The sequence below is a fragment of the Melanerpes formicivorus genome, unplaced genomic scaffold, assembly GCF_026170545.1.
Source record: "Melanerpes formicivorus ecotype bairdi unplaced genomic scaffold, bMelFor1.0.p_v2 SCAF_119, whole genome shotgun sequence".
NCBI lineage: Eukaryota > Metazoa > Chordata > Aves > Piciformes > Picidae > Melanerpes > Melanerpes formicivorus.
Genome location: NW_027142471.1, coordinates 1,074,427 through 1,099,442, shown reverse-complemented (window position 1 = coordinate 1,099,442; position 25,016 = coordinate 1,074,427). Strand labels below are relative to the sequence as shown.

The 25,016-nt window shown below is 51.6% G+C and overlaps 1 long non-coding RNA gene across 1 annotated transcript; it reads left to right on the top strand.

Annotated features, from left to right (window-relative positions):
* The first annotated feature begins 23,259 nt into the window (after positions 1-23,259).
* LOC137456188 (uncharacterized) lies at positions 23,260-24,685 on the top strand. The gene is made up of 2 exons (XR_010990979.1): positions 23,260-23,317; positions 23,653-24,685. It is a non-coding gene; the product is annotated as an uncharacterized lncRNA (long non-coding RNA).
* The last annotated feature ends 331 nt before the right edge of the window (positions 24,686-25,016 follow it).

Sequence of the window (25,016 nt, the reverse complement as noted above, 5' to 3'; positions counted from 1 at the left end):
CCCCTCGGGCCACAAAGGAGCTTGTCCAGCCAAAGCCATCACTCGCTCCCTGGGCCTCCGGAGCAGCTTCCAGCTAAAGCCACCACTTGCCTTCTTGGATTCCAGAGGCCACTGCTCGCCTTCCCGTTGTGGCTAGCCCCCACTGCTGTGGGACAAGCTGACTCTGATCTACTTACAACAGCCACATCCCCTGCTCTGCACCGCTCACCACGCAACATGGAACAAAGGGGAATGGTGTAGGCACTGCATTCTTAAGCTATCCCCTGGCACTTGTGGCAAAGAATTCCAGGTGAGACACATGGATGACCTCTTGGTTTCTAGAGTTGAGTCTGTAGAGGTGCAGAGGCAACTTACATTCCAAAAGAGAAAGAGATTCTAGCTGCCTATGAAGGAGTCAAAGCAGCTTCTGAAATAATTGGAACTGAGTCACAGCTTCTCTTAGTTCCCAGATTGCCAGTTTTGAATTGGATGATCAAAGGCAAAGGTTCCACACCACATCATGCCACAGATGCCACATGGTCCAAGTGGATGGCTCTGATAACACAGAGAGCTCGAATGGGAAATCTTGAGAGACCTGGTCTGGTGGAGGTGATCACAAGTTGGCCTGAAGGTACCAACTGTGCTAAACCTCCAGAGGAGAGAGTAACTCGTGCTGAGGAAGCTCCTCCTTACAATGACCTTTCTGATGATGAAAAGAAATATGCTTTGCTCACAGCCAGTTCCTGTCAGCTGGTTGGGACCAAGCGAAGGTGGAAGTCTGCAGTGTGGAGTCCAACACGCCGAGTTGCAGAGGCGAAGGATGGAGAAGGAGAATCCAGTCAATTTGCAGATGTAAAAGCTGTCCAGCTAGCTCTCAACGTAGCTGAACGTGAGAGATCGCCAAAGCTTTATCTCCACACCAATTCATGGATGGTAGCCAATGCTCTGTGGGGTTGGCTAAAGAACTGGAGAAAGAATGGTTGGCAGGGAAAAGGAAACCGATTTAGGCTGCTGACCTGTGGCAGGACATTGCTGATTGAATCGAGAGAATTCCAGTGAAGGTGAGACACATTGATGCTCACATATATATATATATATGTACAACAATACCAGGTAAGGTTCACAAGGGCAAGGAACAAGGATGGATGGGAGGAAAATAAAAAGAAACAGAGTACAAAACCTGTCTTCTCTGAAGAGGCACAGAGGAAGCAGGGAGAAGGATCAGGCCCAACCACGTGGCAGAGGAGCAGGAAGGCAGCTGCAGTAGCTCTCATCCAGGAAGGCAGGAGCCAAAGGAGGACATGCTTCTCTAGCCCCAGGATGGTGTTTCAAGCAGTGGTATGAGGTACTGGGTAGGTTTCCAGCCACCTTGTACTTGCCTCCACCATGGTCAGTACATACTGCTTGCCACTGTGAGACCAAGGAAGGGTGATGTAGACGATCTGCCAGGCCTCTCCATACTTATATTTCGACCATCTCCCCCCATACCACAGAGGCTTCATGTGCTTGCCCTGCTTGATGGCAGCACAGATGTCGCATTCATGGATAGCCTGTGAGATGGCCTCCATAGAGATGTCCACTGATCTGTCCCTTACCATGTCTCCCTTGGTGGCCAGAAGTGTCCTGGGCCCAGCGAGCTAGGAAGAGCTCACCCTTGTGTTCCCAGTCCAAGTCTATTTGGGAGATTTTAGCAGCCAGATCTGCTTGGTGGTTGTGCTTGTGCTCCTCAGTGGCTCTGCTCTTGGGGATGTGTGCATCCATGTGCCATACCTTTGTTGGCAGCCTGTCCAGGTGGGCAGCGATGTCTTGCCACAGGTCAGCGACCCAAACCGGCTTCCCTTTTCTCTGCCACCCATTCCTCCTCCGTTCCTTCACCCACCCCCACAAGGCATTGGCTACCATCCAGGAGTCAATGTAGAGGTACAGCACTGGCCAGTTCTCTCGTTCTGCTATATCCAGGGCCAGGTGGACAGCTTTTCCCTCTGCGTACTGACTGGATTTGCCTTCTCCATCCCTTGCTTCCGCCACTTGCCTTGTTGGGCCCCAGACAGCTGCCTTCCATCTCCGCTTGCTTCCTACAAGCCGGCATAGCCCTTCTCATTGTCGGGGAGATCATTGTACGGGGGAGCCTCCTCAGCATGGCTCACTGTCTGCTCTGGTGGCATTTCAAAGTCAGCACCCGCTGGCCAGTTGGTGACCACTTCCACTATGCCAGGGCATTCGAAGCTCCACATCTGAGCTCGCTGGGTTATCAGGGCCATCAACTTACTCCAGGTGGCACCTGTGGCATGATGTGGGGTTGAGCCTCTCCCTTTGAACATCCAGGTCAGGACTGGAAGCTAGAAATAGTGGTGACTCCACCCCAGTTACCTCAGAGGCAGCCTGGACACCTTCACAGGCAGCTTCTCTGTTGCAGTGTAGTTGGCCTCAGAGCCTTTGTACCTCTTACTCCAGGAGCCTTCTGCCACAAGATCCACGTAGGACCATTCTCACCAGCCACAGTGTACAGCACAATCTTGATCTCTGGTCCAGTTCAAACAGGTCCCAGAGCCATAGCCTGGACCACCTGGTTGAATGCTGCTCAGGTCCCCACAGATGTTACATGGAAGAGAGGTTTCACAATTTGACTGTACCCAGGAATGTGCATTTTCCAGAAACCCACAAGCCCCCAAAAGGACTGTGTCTCTTTCTTGTTCGTGGGTTGCACCATAGTGGCTACTCTGTTCACCACCTCCTGAAGGATGCGGCAACGGCTAACTTGCCATCGGACACACAGGAACTGGATCTCCCTGGCAGGCCCTCTCACCTTGCTTCTCTTGATGGCAAAGCCAGCCTCCAACAGGACATTGATTATCCTCTTACGCTTCTGGTAAACTTCCTCTGCTGTCTCACCCCACATAATGATGTCATCAATGAACTGCAGATGCTCAGGGGCTCCACCTTTCTCTAAGGCATTCTGGATCACTTCATGGCAGATGATTGATCTATGGACCCAGCCCTGAGGCAACCGATTCCATTGGTACTGTACTCCCCTCCAGGTGAAAGCAAACTGTGGCCTGCATTCTTCTGCAATGGGAATGGAGAAAAAGGCATGAGCAATGTCAGTTGTGGCACACCACTTGGCCGCCTTCAATTCCAGCTCGTACTGGAGCTCCAGCATGTCCGGCATGGCAGTGCTGATCAGAGGAGTCACTTCATTCAGGCCACAGTAGTCCACGGTCAGTCTCCATTCCCCATTTGCCTTCTGCACTGGCCATATTGGGCTGTTGAAGGGGGAGTGAGCCTTGCTGATCACCTTCTGGCTCTCCAGTTGTGGAATCCTGGAGAAGAGGAGACTCAGGGGTGACCTTATCACTCTCTACAACTACATGAAGGGAGGTTGTAGACAGGCAGATGATGGTCTCTTCTCCCAGGCAGCCAGTACCAGAACAAGAGGACACAGCCTCAGGCGGCACCAGAGGACGTTTAGGTTGGATGTTAGGAAGAAGTTCTGTACAGAAAGAGTGATTGCCCATTGGAATGGGCTGCCCAGGGAGGTGGTGGAGTTGCCATCATTGAAGGTTTTCAGGAGGAGACTTGATGGGGTGCTTGGTGCCATGGGTTAGTTGTTTAGGTGGGTTGGATTGGTTGATGGGTTTTATGCAATGATCTTGAAGGTCTCTTCCAACCTGGTTTGGTTTATTCTAAATAATAATCAGTAGGTGTATGGGGTGCAGAGATTCTCTGTTGGTCCTGTATTGCCTACAATGTACTATGCAAGAGACAATAGCTAACTTCAAATCCTGCACCTTATGGCTGCCCACTACGGAGGGGTCACCTGACGACTTGGGCATTGTAGACAGCTCTTCTTTGCCTGTAGTCTCTACAGATGCTACCCCAAATGCCCAATTGTGCTGTCTTGGGTCCTCAAAGCATCCCTCCTGCAGAAATTCAATGCCAAGAACGCAAGGTGCATCTGGACCAGTCACTATGTCGTGCTTTCCCCGTTCATTCCCGGTCAGGCTTATCTGAGCCTGCAGTACAGTCAGGTCTTGTGAGCCCCTTGTGACTCCCTGAATGCTTATGGGCTCAGCTCCTTTGTACCTTGATGGTATCAGGATGCATTGGGCCCCTGTGTCCACCAGAGCTTGGTATTTCAGGGCTTCTCTGTGGAATACACTGAATTTCACCATTTTCTTGCATTACCCAGTAAGTGTGACCCGGACCTTCAGCTGAAACCACCCCTTGGACAGGTTTAGCCCCTTCTGAGGGAGAAAATACCCAAACAGTTTTACCTAACGGATTCTTTTCTCTAACAACAGGAACTCTATCACCTTCTACTTTCTGTAGCAGTTCTGAATGTGCAGGTCCAGCTCAGTTCACTGAACCTCTACTATTTACCAGCCAGGTTGCTTGTGCTAAATGTTTTTCCCAGTTTTTCAAAGATCCACCCCCCATGGCTTTAAGAGTGGTCTTCAACAAACCGTTGTAGCGTTCAATCTTCCCTGAATCTGGTGCATAGTAGGGGATGTGGACTATCCACTCAACACCGTGCTCTTTGGCCCAGATCTTTACAAGGTTGTTTTTAAAATGAGTTCTGTTGTCTGACTCAATCCTCTCTGGAGTTCCGTGTCTCCACAGGATCTGTCTCTCCAGACCGAGAATGGTGTTGTGTGCAGTTGCATGTGGAACTGGATAAGTTTCCAACCATCCAGTGTTTGCCTCTACCATAGTATTGCTTACCAGAATGAGAAGGTGTTAGAGTGATACAGTCAATCTGCCAAGCTTCACCATACTTGTACTTGGACCATCTGTCACCATACCACAAGGGCTTAAAGTCGTTTTGCCTGCTTAATAGCAGCACAAATGTCACAGTCATGGATGACTTGTGTGATAGCATCCATGGAAATGTCTATGGATCTGTCACGAGCCCATTGGTATGTTGCATCTCTGCCTTGATGTCCTGACGAATCATGAGCCCACCGAGCTAAGAATATCTCACCTCGGTGTTTCCAGTCGAGATCAAGATTAGAGCCCATGTCTACTTGAGAAACTCTTGCAGCTAGATCTGCCTGATGGTCGTGTTGCTGTTCCTCAGTAGCTTTGCTCTTAGGAATGTGAGCATCGATGTGAGCACTTTCACTGGAATTCTCTTGACTCGATCAGCAATGTTGTTTCACAGGTCGGCTGCCCAAATGGGTTTTCCTTTCCTCTGCCAACCACTCTTCTTCCAGTTCTTTAGCCAACCCCATAGAGCATTGGCTGCCATCCATGAGTCGGTGTAGAGATAAAGTTTTGGCCATCTCTCACGTTCAGCTACGTCGAGAGCTAGCTGGACAGCTTTTACCTCTGCAAACTGACTGGATTCTCCTTCTCCATCCTTCGCCTCTGCAACTCGGCGTGTTGGACTCCACACTGCAGACTTCCACCTTCACTTGTTTCCAACAAGACGACAGGAACAGTCTGTGAACAAAGCATCCATCTGTGGCTCACTTGGTAGGGCATGAGACTATGAGTGTTGAGATCATGGGTTTGAATCCTGCACTGGGCTGATCCAGTGGTGTGCCTCCTTCTTTGTGATCTAGGCTTAATAACAAAACACGCTCTGGATACCTTCCTCTCCCGACGCAAAGAAAACAGCAGATCACTGAAAGCAGGATTACACACAACAAATAAATCACCTTTGGATCCCAGCCATCACTTAAAGTTACTCTTTCTCCTACTGGGATCTTAAACTCTTTTATCTCAATCGGGAGAGTGCTAGAGGTCACATTCCTGTATCTCGCTGGCCAAAAGAAATTTACACAGCATGCATACAGAAGTCTGACTCGATACATACACCACAAATAAATTGTCTGCATCAAATATTTACCCAGGTAATCCAGAATCAAACCCAAACAATATCTGTAGACCAGAGCCCCAAAAATTGAAAAGAACAAGAGCTCCAAAATCCACAGCAGCTTCATGTTTTGTTAATCCGGCTATGAAGCAATAAATCAATAAAGCAATAAAGAAATAAATCAAGCTAATTATCTGCCCCACGTTGGGCACCAAGAAAAAAATGTTGAGGGTTGAGGAGAAGGCCTCAGCCTTCTCCCCCCCTGTAAGTGAAGGGAAAAAAAAATGAAGGTAAAAAAAAAAAAACACAGCCGGATAAACAAAGAAATGTGCTGTATTTACAAGCGGTTTAGGAAATGCAGGTTATATACACAATTTACAGTATTTACAATATATACACAGAAATATACAACAAAGTAACACAGGAATGAGATTCCACTCCCCCGCCAGGAGGAAGGGTTTTCCCCCCTGTACCCCCTTCTCTCCCCCTTTTCCCCAGAGAGGGTTAGAAAGAGAGAGAAGGAACAATTGTTAATTAAAAGCAGTTATAATTAGAGCAAATGTGTTTGTAAGTTTTGTGCAGGCCTCATGCTTTATCAGTTCCAAGGTCAGTCTGGCAGAAAGCCCAGAATCCGCAAGCGTGAAAGGAGGAAAAAAATGCAAGACTGAGAAAAGTCTCTCTGGGAATCAAAACTTCAGGCAGTACTCTGCCAATCCACCAATGAAATTAGTTTAGACCTGTCCTTTGTTTACAAAACATTCAGTCACAGTGCCCCTTTCTTAAAGGCACCGCCTCAAATGGTCACAGGGGTGCAGAGAGTCTCTGTTGGTCCTATATTGCCTGCGATGTACTATGCGAGCAGCAATAGCTAACTTCAAATCCTGAATGCTTATGGGCTCAGCCCCTTTGTACCTTGATGGTATCAGGATGCATTGGGCCCCTGTGTCCACCAGAGCTTGGTATTTCAGGGCTTCTGAAGTGCCAGGCCGTTTCACATCGACGTTCCCAGTACACTCTGTTGTCCCTGGCCTCCACCTGTCTGGAAGTAGCGCACCTCTAATGCTGGTGGTGATGCCCATACTTGTCATGGGGTCCTGTGTTACTAGGGGAAAGGTCTCTTGAGCGAGAGGGACCACTCCGGGAAACTGGGGCAGCCCTCCTCCTGGATGAGTTATCCCCAGTGTGGCCACCTTGTAGTTCCCACACTCTGTCCCAGAGGGCAGAGGTGGGTTGGCCATGCCAGGTGTCCATATCCTCTGCATGGTCACAGAGGATCCTCCACAGAGACCCCCTTGACATCCCCCGATTGGCTTGGGGTGATCTCCTAGGGGAAGGTCTCCTGGTCCTGATTGTGAAACCTGGACCCATTCTGAAGGAGAAGGGGAAAAGGAGGCATCGCTTCTCTTTTTCAGTTCAGACATGGAGGCCTTGATCTCTTTGACAATGTCCTTAGCCATAGTTTCTATGGCTGAGATCAGGGGTTTCTGACTTACACTGTCCTCATATTCCCTTAAATCATTGGCAAACTCAGACAGTTTTAGGACTTCCATCCTGTCCAGTCAGGAGTATCCCTCCTAATATGTGATCATATTTCTGAGGAGCACCCTGGGTGAGTTTCTTTATGAAGGGCCCTCTCATGGGCACCTCCTCTGGGTCCAAAGGGAGCTGGCCATCCCCATAAATTATTTCCAGCACAGCCATCTGTCTCAGATACTGAATGCCCTGTTCCATAGCTGTCCATCTAACTGGGGCCCAGGGCGGGTCACCTCTTGAGCAGTACCGGCTCTTGATGGATGGAGGATCCGGGCCCAGAGAGTGTGTATTCCATTGAGTTTGGCTAACTCTTTGTCCAGACGAGCATCACAAGTCAGAGAGCCTAAAAGCTTTGCCTCCCTCTTATCCAGGTCCCCTGTGTCCACCCCCTCATCCCAGCATCTCAGGGCCCAGTTTAGTATTGGCTCACCCTCTTTCCTTGCGTAATCCAGACAAGTTTGCCTTAGTTCCTTTCTGGGTAGAGATGTAACAGTTATTTCCTGGTCTGACTCATCTTCATCCACCGCTGGGTTCTGTGAGGTGCTGGGCCCTGATGATGTGCCTTCCTCACCATCTGTGCCTGGAGGTGATTTTTGCCTTCCTTTCCTGCGTGTGCTGACAGATGCTAGAGAAACTGCATTGGCAGGAGCACCAGGGGTTAAGTGTAGGACTGCTGTTGGTGGTGCAAACCCTTGTGCCTGGGGCTCAGGCTGAGATCTGGCACACTCATAACAACCCGACCCCTCCCTCTTTGCCTTTACAGAGTGCTCTCAATGCCCACAGCAGACATGCCCCCGGTCCTGAAAGAGTACAAAGGAGTGCATTATCATCCTCCAAACAGCTCTTAATGGGTTAGCACTTCCCCCACCCAACATGGTCACAGCAAATGCCCCTATAAGGATTATATTTAAGCATATGGAGCATATTGCAATGTAAGGCAATTTTCCATCACAGGCATTTTTATCTACACTGTTGGTTTCATAGCCTGCTTCAGGAAAATTTCCTGTGTTAGAGAAGTTACCACTGCCAGTAAAATTCAAAAAATTCAAGAGATACATGCCCAACTGCATTGGTAAAGTTTTTATGCAGTTGAGCAGCATCTCTGTCATTACCCACACCCCATGATAAGTTATTAATTTGTAGATATGAGCCCATAAGATCCAGCCAAACACCCATGCAAAAGCTTGGACCATCAGATTCTTCAAAATTGACATCTCTACTTTCAGTCCCTTTCTTTCAGAAAAAGTATTGCTTTCCAAATACAATATTAATTTCCAAGCCCCACATTGGGTGCCAAAAAATTGTGGTGGTTTGAGCCTTAACCTGGACTTAAGGGCTCAGATGGGGGCAAGGCTGATAATCCCTCCCCTGCTCCTCCCTCCTCCCTCCTAACAGAGAGGGGAAAAAAAGGGGAGGAGAAAATCCCACAGGAAATAATTTGGAGTCAGCTTGGAAGTAGAGACGTAAAGAGTTTTCTTTAAACAATTTATATATATATATATGTGTTATAGATGAGTCCAGGTAAAAGTTTCTGGTCATGATTTTATTGGCAATAAAAGACCATAAAAAGGCAATAAAAGTCAATAAAAGCAAGCAAAGCAACCTGTTGGGCTTGAAAGAGTACAAAACTTCACCCCACAGCACTTTTACAATAGCTTTATCATATATAGCTACATCATCTACATAAACAAACTTATGCTAAATAGAAGGCAGGCATATGATAATGAGTTCTCATTATCAGAATAGGTGATCAAATCCCTGCTCCCATGCACTCTGTGTGGCAAGGGTCAAAGTATCCACTTTCACGCATGCTCAGTCATCCAGGCTTCTTATCTAAAGAAAACAAATTCCTAGTTCTGGATAGAACTGAGTATTCATCTTAATATAGCTTCTCCTCAGCCTTGGTGTCTCCAATTAGCCAAACACACGGACTCTGTTTAAGTCTGGAAAATATGCAGCACTCCCTTTATCCTCAAAACAGGCTCTTGCAAGCTTCTGACCCTTAATCTTAGTACACTCTGAATTTTATACTTTTAACACAAGCCACGAGTATATTCATAACAATATATGTATGTATAACAATAACAGGTGAGGTTCACAAGGGCAAGGAACAAGGATGGATGGGAGGAACTAAAAAAGAACAAGAGTACAAAACCAGTCTCTCTCTGAAGAGGCGCAGAGGCAGCAGGGAGAAGGATTGGGTCCGACCATATGGCAGAGGAGCAGGAAGGCAGCTGCAGTAGCTCTTGTCCAAGAAGGCAGGAGCCAAAGGAGTGCTAATGGCTGCAGTGTCCTCCCTCTTATACCCTAGGTGGGCAGGGAAGGAGAAGTGGAACAGACTCAGTTTAACCAGGGGGAAAATGCCCTACAGGGAGAGCAAAGCACTCACAAGCCCTCCAGCCCCTATTTTCAGGATGGGTGTTAACCCATCACAGGTGGTGAAGCTCGGCTCCATTTCGGAAAGAACCTGCCCAGTGATGTTCTCAGTCACTGCACATTCAAGACCAACAATGCCCACCAAGAATCTCCTCTGAGCAAAACCTTTCTCACAAAGCATCTTGGGAAAGGATCGGCAAGGAAAAGGATCACACAGAGGCATGGGTTAGAATGCAGAAGAAATTTAATGAGTCAAGAAAGAGAGATTAGGTCAATCTAAGCGGGGATATCAGTGCAGGCAGCAGCAAGGAGACACAGTAAGCTGTGCTCCACAGAGGTGTTGAAGTTGGCAACAGTGCTCACCTGCCTGCCCCACAGAGGTAGCAGGGCCAGAAGCTCCTCCCTAGGCTGGCTTTGTGCTGCTGCTGCCAGACCATGGCAGCAGAAGAGAAGGAGGCCACAGGAGGCCACACCATTTTCCTCCAGTCCTGGCTCACCAGTGAAGTCCCAGATGACTGGAAACTGGCCAATGTGGTCCCCATTCATAAGAAAGGTCGGATGGAGGAACCTGGAAACTACAGGCCAGTCAGCCTGACCTCAGTGCCAGGGAAAGTGATGGAGCAGATTATCCTGTCGGCAATAACTGCGCACCTGAAGGATGGCGAAAGTCTCAGGTCCAGCCAACATGGATTTAGGAAGGGCAGGTCCTGCCTCTCCAACCTGATCTCCTTCTATGATCAGGTGACTGCCTGGTGGATGTGGGGAGGCCTGTGGATGTGGTCTACCTGGACTTCAGCAAGGAATTTGACAACGTCCCCCCCAGCAAACTGCTGGCTAAGCTGTCAGCTCGTGGCTTGGACAGCAGCTCTCTGAGCTGGGTTAGGAACTGGCTGGAGAGCTGGGCCCAGAGAGTGGTGAATGGTGCCACATCCAGCTGGCAGCCAGGCACCAGTGACGTCCCCCAGGGATCAGTGCTGGGCCCCATCCTCTTCAACATCTTCATTGATGATCTGGATGAAGGGGTAGAGTCAGCCATCAGCAAGTTTGCAGATGACACAAAGTTGGGGGCAGATGTTAGTCAGTTAGAGGGTGGAAAGGCTCTGCAGAGGGACCTCAACCGACTGGACAGATGGGCAGAATCCAATGGGATGGCATTCAACAAGTCCAAGTGCCAGGAGCTGCACTTTGGCTACGGCAATCCCATGCAGAGCTATAGGCTGGGGTTGGAGTGGCTGGAGAGCTCCCAAACAGAGTGTGACGTGGGTGTGCTGATCGACAGCCACCTGAATATGAGCCAGCAGTGTGCCCAGGTGGCCAAGAGAGCCAATGGCATCCTGGCCTGCATTAGGAATAGTGTGGCCAGCAGGAGCAGGGAAGTCACTGGGCCCCTGTACTCTGCATTGGTTAGGCCACACCTTGAGTCCTGTGTCCAGTTCTGGGCCCCTCAGTTTAAGAAGGACATCGAGACACTTGTACGTGTCCAGAGAAGGGCAACAAGGCTGGGGAGAGGCCTTGAACACAAGCCCTATGAGGAGAGGCTGAGGGAGCTGGGATTGTTTAGCATGGAGAAGAGGAGGCTCAGGGGTGACCTCATTGCCCTCTACAACTACCTGAGGGGTGGTTGTGGCCGGGAAGGGGTTGGTCTCTTCTCCCAGGCAACCAGCACCAGAAGAAGGGGACACAGTCTCAAGCTGTGCCAGAGGAGGTTTAGACTTGAGGTGAGGAGGAAGTTCTTCACCGAGCGAGTCATTTGTCATTGGAACGGGTTGCCCAGGGAGGTGGTGGAGTCACCATCCCTGGAGGCGTTCAAGGGGAGATTGGACGTGGCACTTGGTGCCATGGTCTAGTCATGGGGTCTGTGTTGATAGGTTGGACTCAATGATCCTTGAGGTCCTTTCCAACCTAAGTTATACTGTGATACTGTGAGGGCCAGGAGAGAGTGTCAGAGGGCACAGGCAGGCATGGGCAGTGCTGTACCAGAGCCCAGGCTGGCCCTGTCCTTTGGCAAGGGCTGCTGGGCTTGCTCAGCCCCTTGGAAAGCAGCAAGAGGATGCTGTGTGCCCAGGGCAGAAGCATCAGGTGGGGCCCTGGGGGCCTTGCCCAGGGCCCTGGGCAGCAGCTCTAGCAGGGCAGGCAGCTCCTGCCCAAGGCAGAGAGGCCAGAGAGGCCAAAGCCCCCGGAGCTGATGGGCACCCCCTGAGAGCTGAGGATGCTGCCAACGGCAGCAGAGGTGGAGGAGCCCACGGCGGTGCTCTGTGGGAAGGAGCTGAGGATGGGGCCGGGCAGGGTCACCACCACGGGGGAGGGCTGGATGGCAACGGTGGAGTCCTGGCACTGCCTGACACAGGGCTCACTGCAGCTGTTGGCCAGCGGGGTTGGGCCACAGGGCTGGCAGGGCAGGCAGGGTCTGTAGCAGGACATGGCTGGGGCTGGAGCTGAACCTAGGAGAGAGAATGAGGGAAGCCTATTGTGAGGGCTTGTGAGAAGCCTGTATGCCCACCACAAGGCAGGAAAGTCACAAGCTGAAAAATACTACTGGAGGCTGTTTTGGGACTACGGCTGATCTCATCCCCTCTTTCTGCAGAAGTCCTGCCAAGAGGGATGAAACGCAAGGAGATCCCAACCTAACTCTTAACTCTGCAGACATCTCAACCAAGACCCAGTCATGGCACAACTTTTACTGCACTTTTACAACTTCCCCTCCCACACAAAGCAGCTGCAAGAATTCACAGGGGACAAAGGAGCAGATATGGGCTGAGGAATCTTAAAGGATGAAGGGGGATGAGAGTGGCAAACCCAGGCACAAGTCCAGGCTGGGCAGTGACTGGCTGGAAAGCAGCCCTGAGGAGAGAGACTTGGGGTGCTGATGGACAAGAAGCTCAACAGGAGCTCTCAGTGTGCACTTGCAGCATGCAAAGCCAATCAGATCCTGGGCTGCATCAGGAGAAGTGTGGCCAGCAGGTCAGGGGAGGTGATTCTCCCCCTCTACTCAGCCCTGGTGAGAACCCACCTAGAGTACTGTGTCCAGTTCTGGAGTCTCTATTACAAGAGGGATATGGACATACTGGAACGTGTCCAGAGAAGGGCCACAAGGATGATCAGAGGGCTGGAGCACCTCTCCTATGAGGACAGATTGAAGGAGCTGGGGCTGTTTAGTCTGGAGAAGAGAAGGCTCTGAGGTGACCTCATTGTGGCCTTCCAGTATCTGAAGGGGGCCTACAGGAAGGCCAGGGAGGGACTTTTAAGGCTCTCAGGTAGTGATAGGACTAGGGGGAATGGAATGAAGCTGGAGGTGGGGAGATTCAGGCTGGAGGTGAGGAGGAAGTTCTTCCCCATGAGAGTGGTGAAGCCCTGGAATGGGTTGTCCAGGGAGGTGGTTGAGGCCCTGTCCCTGGAGGTGTTTAAGCCCAGACTGGATGAGGCTCTGGCCAGGCTGATCTAGTGTGGGGTGTCCCTGCCCATGGCAGGGGGTTGGAACTAGATGATTCTTGTGGTCTCTTCCAACCCTGACTGATACTATGATACTATGATACTATGAAGTGAAGAAAGGGACTCACCTTGTTCCAAGGAGATGGAGGCCAGAGGAGTGGATGAGAGAGTGAGCAGAAGGAGTCTCTTTTATACTGCTCCTGCACCGCCCCAGCCCCACAGGCACTGCACCTGGGCAGTAATTTTCCCGCAGACTCAGCTCCAAAGCCAAACCTCCCAGCCCATGGCACTGCCTGGCCTTTGGTTCCATCAAGGCTACCATTACATTTCCTCACTCGTAACATGAGCATCAGGTCTCAGAGGATCCTTTCAAGTGTCAAGATGAAAGAGCCTGGGATTTCCCAGCCAGGGACACATCACTACAGACAGGGATTCACTCCAAGTGCTGGAGGACTCTGTGCAGCCAGGGGACATGGGTGTGGGCCAATCTGAGCATGTTGTTTCCCACCCTTTTTGCAGAAGGATGCTCACATCCTCCCACCAATGCCATCCCTTCCTGCCTGTTCCCTTTCTTTGGCAGTTTACAGTGGTTGCCAAGCAATGCTACCAGCAGCCTTATGGCAGGAGAATGCTGCCCTCCCAGACCCTGGGCTTCCTGAACAGCCATGTGGAGCCAGGTCCCTCTTCATGCTTGAGGGGTGTGTAGGGCTTTAGGATCACACCTTGGTCCAGTCAAAAATGGGCCTACAGTTTCTTCAATGAATCTTCAGCTGCTCTCATTGAGTTTAGTCTTGCTCCCGGTGCCTTTTGCCTCTTTTTTTTTGATGTTTCTTGTAAGACTCAAGCTCAGCTGAGCTTTGCTTTATTGTTCTTTGCTCAGGCATGTGTCCTTTTGCTGGACACTGGTGGGATGGTGCCTCTCCTACAAAAGAGCCACTATTCCCAACCATTTCATGTCATCTGTGGTTCCAGCAGTTCTGAGCAGAGGAGAGGAATCACCTCCTGCCCCCTGAGAGCAGCTTTCTTCCTAATGCAGCCCAGGATGCTATCAGATGCTGTTGCTACAAGGGCGTGGGATGGTGTCCACCAGGACTTACATCCTAGGCTCCAAAGCTCTATTGCCACTCACTGACCACCACCTGTAATGGTGCAGGAGGTTCATCCTCCCCTCTGCAGAACTTTGCATAAAGAGCTTTGTGCATTTCCCTTGCCTGAAACCACTGAAATGATTGTCTCCACACTCTCCACATGTCCCTGAGCAGCAGGACAGCTCTGCTCCCTCAGCATCGTCCTCCCCTCTGTGGTTTGTCATTGGCAAACTTGCTGAGGGTTCTATCCTTCCAACCCTACAGGTGGTTAAAAAAGGCTTAAACAACACTGACCCTACTCTGGATCCCTGCAGTGCACCAAGAGTGACTGACCTGGACTTCATGGCACACATCAGCACCTTTGGAGAGCAATATTTGCTGAGCTTCCCTCACACACCAGGCTCAGGCAGGCAGCACAAAGACCTCACGGTCTTTCTCCTCCATAGATCCATGCTGACCTCTCACAGTCACCTTCTTGTCCCTTCACATTGGGAAATGGCTTCCAGGTTATTTGTTCCACCACCATTGCAGGGATCAAGGTGAGGCTGATGTGGCTCTTTCCTCAGCTCCCCATCTGTACCTGCTTGAAAGCAGGACGTCCACTGGCTTTCTTTGAAGCCTCAGATGTGTTCCCTGATGGCAGTGACATTCAAAGGGGGTTGGGAGTGGCCATGGCAGTCAGTGCATAGCCATGGAGACACCACGGCAGTCCAGTCGGTTTAATGTGTTCCCACACCTGATCCTCCTTCACTGTAGGCCTTCCTTACTCCAGATGTTCCAAGGGATGTGAAGAGCTCAATTTCTTGGCAGAAAATGCTGCCAATAAAGAGAAAGACCAACATCTCTCAGAGTATCTCCACCTTTCCTGTATCCCCTGAGCTCAGGCAAGCTGCCACATTCAACACGGGGATTGCACACTACAGTAAGCTGAGAGACAGGGAGGAGAGAATCATGTGGCAGGTCCTTCAAAAGAGAAGTTAGGGTGCTCTGCTTCTGTGTGTGGTGTGGGGCAGAGATGGGATCTGCCTGCAAAGGGAGTTACAAAACCCTCACTCTTGTCTTCCCCATGCCTGCACTGGGCCCCTCTGTTACAGTTTTAGGGATATGCTTAACTGTAAATAAGATTTTCCAGAGGATTTGACTCTAGGAGCTGGACAGGATAATGGCAGATAAGTTTCTCTCATCCAATTGGTCTGCAGAATTTCTTATCTTTTGCAGCACAAGCTGCTTTGCTCTCTGAGCTCTGCCCTGCATGGCTTCCTGCTTCTCTGTCTCTGACTTTGACCTGGCTTGATTGGCTGGCTGCTTTCTGTTTGGGTTTGGTAAGATACAGTGAAGGTTAGAGATAACTTAGCTACATACAGCCCTCTGGACTTTCATGTACAGAGGGCTATGGCTCTGTACAGGGGGGAAGAGAGAGAGATGGATTGTTTGGATTATTTGGGTGTTGCTCAACTGTAAATATATCTTGTATCTGTTTATTGCCTTTTCACTTTCCTATTTAGCATGTTTTTGTAAATATAAATTAATTTTAGTCCCAAATTCTGAGGAAGTATGGTAAATATACTCCTTGGGGTAAATATACTCCTGGGGGTAAATATAATCCTTGGGGTGAATTTCCAAATTGTTGTGTGGTGCAATACGAACTACACCTCCTGCACATGGGGCTCCTTTGCTGGACTCATGCCTCAGATGACCTTTGGTCTCTTGCACTGGCAAATGAAAGGAGCTGGCCTGGCCAAGCAGGCTTCTGGGACATGAGGGAGTGAAGTGGCAGCATGGAGGAAGCCAAAGGCCAGGCTGTGCCATGGACTGGGAGGTTTGCCTTTGGAGCTGAGTCTGCTGGAAAATTACTGCCCAGGTGCAGTGTCTGTGGGCCTGGGGTGGTGCAGGAGCAGTATAAAAGGGACTCCTCCTGCTCACTCTCTCATCCACTCCTCTGGTCTCCATCTCCTTGGAACAAGGTGAGTTTGGAACCCTTTGTTCTCTTTCTTGTCCTCTTCCAGAATTTTGAAGTGCATAGCCTGTTTTAGACTGGGTTGTTGGCACACCCGGAATGGGAGAGGGAAAAAGACAAGAGGTGTGGAGACTCAGAAGTTTGGCTGAGCAGAGTTCAGGGCCAGGTAGAAAACTCCCTGGGATTGCAGGGAGCTCTTTAGGGCTCTTTAGGATTGACAGAGCTCCTTAGGGCTGAAGCAAAGGAGAAAATCTTGAATCTCTTTACAACGACTCTAAATCTTTTCTCTGTTTTGTGGCTTGGTTGCATCAAAATGGGACAAGAAATTGCTCCTCATCTACCCCTTGTGTTCTCTTTCCCCCTGTTCTCTCTCCTAGGTTCCTCTCCAGCCCCAGCCATGTCCTGCTACAGACCCTGCCAGCCCTGCCAGCCCTGCGGCCCAACCCCACTGGCCAACAGCTGCAATGAGCCCTGCTGTGTGAGGTACCAGGACTCCACCGTTGCCATCCAGCCCTCCCTGTGGTGGTGACCCTGCCCGGCCCCATCCTCAGCTCCATTCTACAGGGCACCGCCGTGGGCTCCTGACCTCCGCTGCCGTTGGCAGCATCCTCAGCTCTCAGGGGGTGCCCATCAGCTCCGGGGGCTTTGGCCTCTCTGGCCTCTCTGCCTTGGGCAGGAGCTGCCTGCCCTCCTAGAGCCGCTTCCCAGGGCGCTGGGCAAGGCCCCCAGGGCCCCACCTGATGCTTCTGCCCTGTGATCATAAGGAAGAACCAGAGAAGGCCATGTAGGATGCTCCTGCCTCTTCCTTCCACAGCAGAATGGAACTGGCTGCATGGGGTGTTCCTCGCAGCTAAGGAGCTGGGATGTGGGGACAAGGGCAGAGAGAGATTTTCTTCCAAATGTCAGGAAGAGGAGGATGTTGAGTTACCATCTGAGCTGAGTTAACAACCCCCCCACTCCCCATCTCCTCTCTCTCCCCATCACAGGATAACAGAATGGTAGAAGTTGGAAGGGACCTCTGGAGATTGTTGAGTCCAACCCCACTACTAATGCAGCTACACCTAGATCAGGCTGCAGCAGAACTCATCCAGGTGGGTTTTGGAAGTCTCCAGAGGACAGTCCACAGCATTTCTGTGCAGCCTGGTCCACTGCTCTGGCACCCTCAAAGTTCTCCTTAAGTTCAAGTGGTATCACATGTTCTTGTTTGTACCCATTGCCCCTTTTCCTATCCCTGTCCACCACTGAAAGGAGTCTCATGACCTCATGACCTTCCCCTTTCAGATATTTACATACATTTCTAGATTGCCATCTCAGCCTTCTCTTTTTGAGTCTAAATGCCCCAGGAGTCTCAGTCTTTTCGCATGAGATGGATGTCCAGTCCCCTTTTTTTTACAAAAAGGCCTTCTTATTTTGTTAAACTTTTTACTTCCAAATCGATTCAAGTCTGTTTCTTTTGTAGTTTTGCCTCTCTTTTCTCTTGATTAATTTGCTTTTTGCTCCTGTGAAAAAAGGGAGGGGGGAGGCGATCTAAATCTGTTCCATTTGAGTTTTTGGACTCTGCTAAAGCTTAAACCACAACACACAGCCCTGTGCCTCTCTGACCCCACTGCTGTGTGTGTGCCTAGAGGGCTCGTGGTAGGCAGCCTGTAGTGCTGGCCCCACACTACTCCGTTCCCACTCTGCCTGCATCCTGGAGCACAGCCACATGGCGCAGCCTCGCTTCATGCTGCCTGCAGCCTGGAGAAGACCAAGTGGCACAGCCCTGCGCTGCCACTGCTCCTGGCAGTGTGTGCCTGCTGCCAAGGCACTTGGAGCATCTCCTGCGACAATGCCACAGTTTCAGGTCAGAGAAAGGGTGATATCTCTTCCCTTAAGCACATGTATTTCCCACTGCTTTTCCTCTGCCCCAGCCCAGTAGAATGAACTCACTTCATTACCGTTTGGCATCGTTTCACCTTTGAAAATGCCAAGGAATTGTCTGAACATTAGCATGACCCCACCCACGCCCCCATCCAACCAGGGTTGGGAATGGGAATACCAAATTGTGACACACATCTGCATACCATGTGTTGGTTTATGGTATGGAATGTCCATTTGATGAGCCTGGGCCAAGTATCCTTGCTGTGTTCTCTCCCAAACATTCCCCATCACCAGACATCTGGCCTTTTAGAGATGGAGCGGGAGACACAGCCTGGTTGCTCTGCAAACACTGCCCAGCAATCCCCAGAACACTGCTGTGTTCTCAAAGCCATTCCAGCTACAAGGAGGAAAAAACAGTAAGAGGGTTCAGGTGGTTAAGCTCAGCTCCATCTCAGAAAGACCCTGCCCAGTGCTGTTCACAGTCACTGCACATTCAAGACCAACAATGCCTGCCAAGATTCAAATCTGAGCAAAACCTTTCTCACAAATGATCGTGGGGAAGGATCAGCAAGGAAAAGGATCACTCAGAGACATGGGTTACAATGCAGAAGAACTTTAATGAGCTAATAAGGAGAGATTAGGAGTGGGGATATCAATGCAGGGAGCAGCAAAGAGAGACAGTAAGCTGTGTTCCACAGAGGTGTTGAAGTTGGTGACAGTGCTCACCTGCCTGCCCCACAGAAGGAACAGGGCCAGCAGCTCTTCCCTAGCCTGGCCTTGTGCTGCTGCTGCCAGGACAGGGCAGCAGAAGAGAAAAAGTCCACAGGAGGGCCAGGAGAGAGTGCCAGAAGGCACAGGCAGGCATGGGCAGTGCTGTGCCAGAGTCCAGGCTGGCCCTGTCCTTTGGCAAGGGCTGCTGGGCTTGCTCAGCCCCTCGGAAAGCAGCAAGAGGATGCTGTGTGCCCAGGGCAGAAGCATCAGGTGGGGCACTGGGGGCCTTGCCCAGGGCCCTGGGCAGCAGCTCTAGCAGGGCAGGCAGCTCCTGCCACAGGAGCCACGGCCCAAGGCAGAGAGGCCAGAGAGGCCAAAGCCCCCGGAGCTGATGGGCACCCCCTGAGAGCTGAGGATGCTGCCAACAGCAGCAGAGGTGGAGGAGCCCACGGCGGTGTTCTGTGGGAAGGAGCTGAGGATGGGGCCTGGCAGGGTCACCACCACGGGGGAGGGCTGGATGGCAACAGTGGAGTCCTGGCATTTCACACAGCAGGGCTCATTGCAGCTGTTGGCCAGCGGGGTTGGACCGCAGGGCTGGCAGGGTCTGTAGCAGGACATGGCTGGGGCTGGAGCTGAACCTAGGAGAGAGGACAGGGGGAAAGCAGAGAATTTGAGGGAAGGGTGAGCAGCAATTTGTTACCCCACGGTGAGATACTCAAGGAGGGAGCTGGAGTCAAGAGGTGGTGATGGAGTCGAGAGGTTCACAGGCTTCCTGTTTCCCTCAGCCCAAAAGAGCTCTGCCAAAAGCAACTGAGCCCAAAGGAATCCCTGCCTGGCCCCAGACCAGCAGACACCCCAATCAAATCCCCAACTTTCTTCTATGCATCACTTCTACTCCCTTCCCTCTCCCGTCACAAGCAGCTACTTGTCACAGCTTCGGGAAAAAGGTGAAGGAAAACAAGCAGCAGGAGGAGGAGGAGGAGCAGAAAGGTTTGCAGACTCACCTTGTTCCAAGGAGATGGAGGCCAGAGGAGTGAATGAGAGAGTGAGCAGAAGGAGTCCCTTTTATACTGCTCCTGCACCGCCCCAGGCCCACAGGCACTGCACCTGGGCAGTAATTTTCCAGCAGACTCAGCTCCAAAGCCAAACCTCCCAGCCCATGGCACTGCCTGGCCTTTGGCTTCCTCCACGCTGCCATTTCACTTCCTCATTGCTGAGGGGACCACTGGGCCACAGAGGATCCTTTGAAGTGCCAGCATGAGACATCCAAGGATTTAGATTGCAGGAATGCATCACTGCAGGCAGAAGCTGTGCTCCAAGTGCTGGAGGGCTGTGTGCAGGCAGGGGACATGGGTGTGGGCAAATCTGGGGAGCTTGTTTGCCATCCCTGTTAAGGCCACACAGATCCCCTGTCAGGGAGGATCATCCTGGGCACATAAATGCTCCCAGGCCTGATGGCACCACGCATCCTGCCCCCTTTCTCCTTTCCTGCTTGAGTGCACAAAGTCATCCCCTCTGGTGCCAGTCTCTGGGGGTCTCCAATGGCTGCCTTCAGGAGGCTGAAGAGGCAGCACTTCTCAATTCCTCAAGCAGCCTGGTGGAGTCAGGTCCCTCCTCCCCACAGGAGAGCGGTGCTGGGGCTCAGCTCACCCTCCTCACACCCCCATGTGCTTTGGTCACACACTTTGGCCCCTGGCCAGGAGCAGAGACTTTTTCAACAGATGAGAGCCAGCCTGCAAGGCCATTGGGTTGTGGGAACTCTTACAAGGAGGTCATGCCAAGGGCAAAAGCCATTTGGGCTGCCTCAAGTTGTGTACTCAGGTACAGGCCAGAGCCTGGAGAAGTTTTCCTGGGTTATGGGTGGAGCTGCCCTGGCCACAGGGGATCCAGCCCTGCGTAGGACAGGGACCTGCAGACAGCTCACTGAGAGTGGGAGTGGCCATGGAGGGGGAGAGAGAGGCTGTCCCTGAAGCTTGGCTGCTGGAGGCATTCCCTTGGCCTCCTGGGACTCCTGCCAGCTGCCTCCATGCCTGCAGGGCAGGGAAGTGAATCTCCTCCTTGATGTGCTCTGAGACTTCTTGTTCCATGGTGCTCCTGAGCACGTCACCTCCCTCAGCATCCCCAGGCATGTGCAACCCCAAGATCCTGAGCTCTCTCATTTACTGGGGAGTTCCCTGCTTCCCTAATGCTTCTGCTTTGTGCTGCAGGCTGAGGAGGGCTCTGTGGCCTTGGCATGATGAAGCCCTAATGCCAGGAGAATACCTACCAGATGAGCCCCAGGGATGGGTCCCAGCCAGTGGCTTTCCAACCTTTTCCATCACTCCATGGAGCATCCAGGAGAGCTCCTCAGCATGGCCTGGACTCTCTGGCTAGGAAGATGAGGCCTGTGGATTTTGACCCTCCAAATGCCCAAGGTTCTCCCCAAGGCTCAGCCCCCTCTCATCAGAGAGGAGAGCTGAGGCCTCTAAGATTGCAGATTAATGCAGTCTCCAGTCCTTCCTGACACAAAAGGTTCTTCCTTGCCCAGTCAAACACTCATCTACTCTCCTTTGTCACACCAGAATCCTCCTGGGGGACAGACTATTAGCTCTAAGCATTCTTACAGCAGATAGCACCAAAATCTTTGCTTACATGAGAGGCACAACATTTGCTGAGCTTCCCTCACCTATCGGACTCAGGCAGGCAGCACAAAGCCCATGAGGTTGCTCCCGCTCTCCCCTCCATAGATCCATGCTGACCTCTCACACTCACCTTCTTGTCCCTTCATGTTGGGAAATGGCTTCCGGGATGATATACTTCATCCTGTTTGAAGAGGCCAAGGTGAGGCTGATGCTCCTGGCATTCTCCCCCTTCTCCTTCATGTCCTCCATGAAGGTAGGAGCCCCACTGGATTTCTTCCAGGCCTCAGATGCATTCCCTGACTCTGGAGATTTTCAAAGGGCATTGAAAGTGACACTGCAGGGACAGCAGATAACTCTCCTGAGGACATGGTGTCAGATCTCACACACTCCTGTCTGTACCATCTGTATCAAGGATCCCACACCTGCCTGTCCTCTGCTCCAGGTTAGCCTTTATCTCGGTCTGGAGAGGGAAAGAGACTCAGTTCTTACGAATATTCCCGTGTTTTGAAATTCGAGGCACAAACGAGGCCAAAATATCAACAGCTAGACTATTTATTGCATAAATAATGTGGACATAAGAAGGGGAGAGGGAGAAAATAGAGAGGGAGAGAGAGAAGAGAGAGAGAAGAGGAAAGGAATTACATTACCACACCCCTCACCCCCCCCAAGACAGTTTGAGTCTGTGGAGGAAAGGTGCTGCAGGAGATGTTGGGCTGGTACAGGAACGGTGCTGAGGCTTTTGCTGGAGAAGAGCTGTGGTCCTCTGGGCAGCCTCTTTTACAGCAGGCAGAACTTTTCCTCCTCAGTGTCATGGTCCTTCTCCTGTGTTTTCCTTCATCTACCTTTTTCTTCTAAAGTAGCCAGTAGTGGCTCCAGTCTTTTATACAGTTTTTAGTCCTTAGGTATGTGTCCAAGTATTGTCCCTCAGGAATTCCAGGGCCAGGAAATCATCCTTAGGTAAATGTCCAGGTATCGTTCACCCAGAAATCTGTCTGTGTATTTCTGTGTGTTTGGGCAAGGTTCTGGATGGAGATGGGGGGACCTCCGCCTCCTCCATCTCCATCCAGACAAGCCCCCACACTCCTTACACATCAGGCAACAGGTGGTGAATCCATTGTGTCACCCTTCCCAAGGTACTTGATGGGTGGAGATTATCTTGGTCTCATGCATATTCCCGAAGGTGGCCTCGGTCCATTGTTGTCAGGCCAGCTGTGTCCCAGTGAGCCATGTTATCTTTGCACTTTCCAAGAGTCCTTCCAGTGGCTCTGCCCAACACATATCAGCAATTGTCTGGGCAAGCAGCAAGTGATTTTATCTTTGTTGAGTCACACCAAGAGAGACAAACATTTAGTCTCTCACAGCCTTTCCTATGCTGAACTTCCCAGAGAATGTCCAGATCCTGATCCCTTCACATCCCATTATGCCAGTACAAACCAAGGCCAAAACTCCTTGGAGTACCTCCACCTTTCCTGCATCTTCTCTCCCCAGTACAGCTTCTTTCTTCAGCTTTTGTTGTCAACATGCATGGAAGAAGAAAGTCTGAGATCTCCATGCCAGCAGGGCACTCACAGACCAGGTGTGCTTTCCCTTTCCTAATCCCAGATCTGCACACTCAGCCTTGCAAACATTCTCCCCAGAGCAAAGGGGAACAGACCAGAAACCATAGGCACAGCCAGTCCCTTGGCCTCTCAAGCAAGCACATGAAAGGAGCTGGCCTGGCTGAGCAGGCATCTGAGAAATGAGGAAGTGAAATGGCAGCATGGAGGAAGCCAGAGGCCAGGCTGTGCCCTGGGCTGGGAGGTTTGGCTTTGGAGCTGAGTCTGCTGGAAAATTGCTTCTCAGGTGCAGTGCCTGTGGGCCTGGGGCGGTGCAGGAGCAGTATAAAAGGGACTCCTTCTGCTCACTCTCACATCCACTCCTCTGGCCTCCCTCTCCTTGGAACAAGGTGAGTAGAAGTCCTTTCTCTTCCTGCTCCTTCTTCTATTCTTCTTCCTTTGGGATGGCTCAGCCCACACCTGTTCCTATGTCCCATGGGAGTTTTTGGAGGTGCTTTGCACTGGAAGGGGGAAGGTGCAAAAGTTGTGCCAGTTCAGAGCAAAGCCTAGGTTTGGTGACTCCCAGCAGGGCTCTTTTAGGCTGAGGGAAGGTGAGACAGGTGGGACTCCCTACACAGCCTCCAGCACTCTACTCCAGCTCACAACTTTCCTTCCCTTCAGTGAGCATTCAGGCTTGTCCTCTGCGAGCTCTCACTCTCTGCTTTCCCCCTGTCCTCTCTCCTAGGTTCATCTCCAGCCCCAGCCATGTCCTGCTACAGACCCTGCCAGCCCTGCCAGCCCTGCGGCCCAACCCCGCTGGCCAACAGCTGCAATGAGCCCTGTGTCAGGCAGTGCCAGGACTCCACTGTTGTCATTGAGCCTCCTGCTGTGCTGGTGACCCTGCCTGGCCCCATCCTCAGCTCCTTCCCACAGAGCACCGCCGTGGGCTCCTCCACCTCTGCTGCTGTTGGCAGCATCCTCAGCTCTCAGGGGGTGCCCATCAGCTCCGGGGGCTTTGGCCTCTCTGGCCTCTCTGCCTTGGGCAGGAGCTGCCTGCCCTGCTAGAGCTGCTGCCCCGGACCCTGGGCAAGGCCCCCAGTGCCCCACCTGATGCTTCTGCCCTGGGCACACAGCATCCTCTTGCTGTTTTCCGGGAGGCTGAGCAAGCCCAGCAACCCTTGCCAAAGGACAGGGCCTGCCTGTGCTCTCTGACACTCTCTCCTGACCCTCCCGTGGCCTCCTTCTCTTCTGCTGCCCTGGCATGGCAGCAGCAGCAGGAAACCAGGCTAGGGAGGACCTGCTGGCCCTGCGCCCTCTTGTGGGCAGGAGCTGCCTATCCAGCTAGAGCTGCTTCCCAGGGCCCTGGTCAAGACCTCCAGGGCCCCATCTGATGCTTCTGCCCTGGGCACACAGCATCCTCTTGCTGCTTTCTGAGGGGCTGAGCAAGCCCAGCAGCCCTTGCCAAAGGAGAGTGCCCTCCTGGGCTCTGACACAACACTGCGCATGCCTGCCTTTGCCCTCTGACACTCTCTCCTGGCCGTCCTGGACCCTCCTTCTCTTCTGCTGCCCCAGCCTGGCAGCAGCAGCAGCAGCAGAAAACCAGCCTAGGGAGGGCCTCTGGCCCTGCTCCCTCTGTGGGGCAGGCAGATGGACAGCTGCTGGGAACTTCACGACAGATGTGGAACTGAATGTCTCCTTTGTGCACCCTACTCCTCTTTTCCACTCTGACTGATCTTGACTCTGCTTATCTGACTCAATAAAATTTTGCTGCATTCCAACCCTTTCTTCTGTGTCATCTTTCTCCCTGCAGACCTTTTCCCAATTGCTTAGGGAGAAAGATTTTGCTCAGAGGAGATTCTGCGAGTGGTTTGCAGAGTTTGAGCGTGAAGGGACTGAGAGCAGCACTGGGCAGGTTCGTCCTCAGGTGGAACTGACCTTGAACATATTATTACTTCTATTTGTTCTTTGACATTGTACCTGAAAAGGCTTTGAGGGCACAGAAATATTCTGGATGAGAATCTGAGGGACATTCCTGGTTAAGGCATTTGTCTTGCAAAGCAACCACTAAGTGTCCTGAGGTTCTGCTTGCCAGGAGTGGCTGTGCAGCAC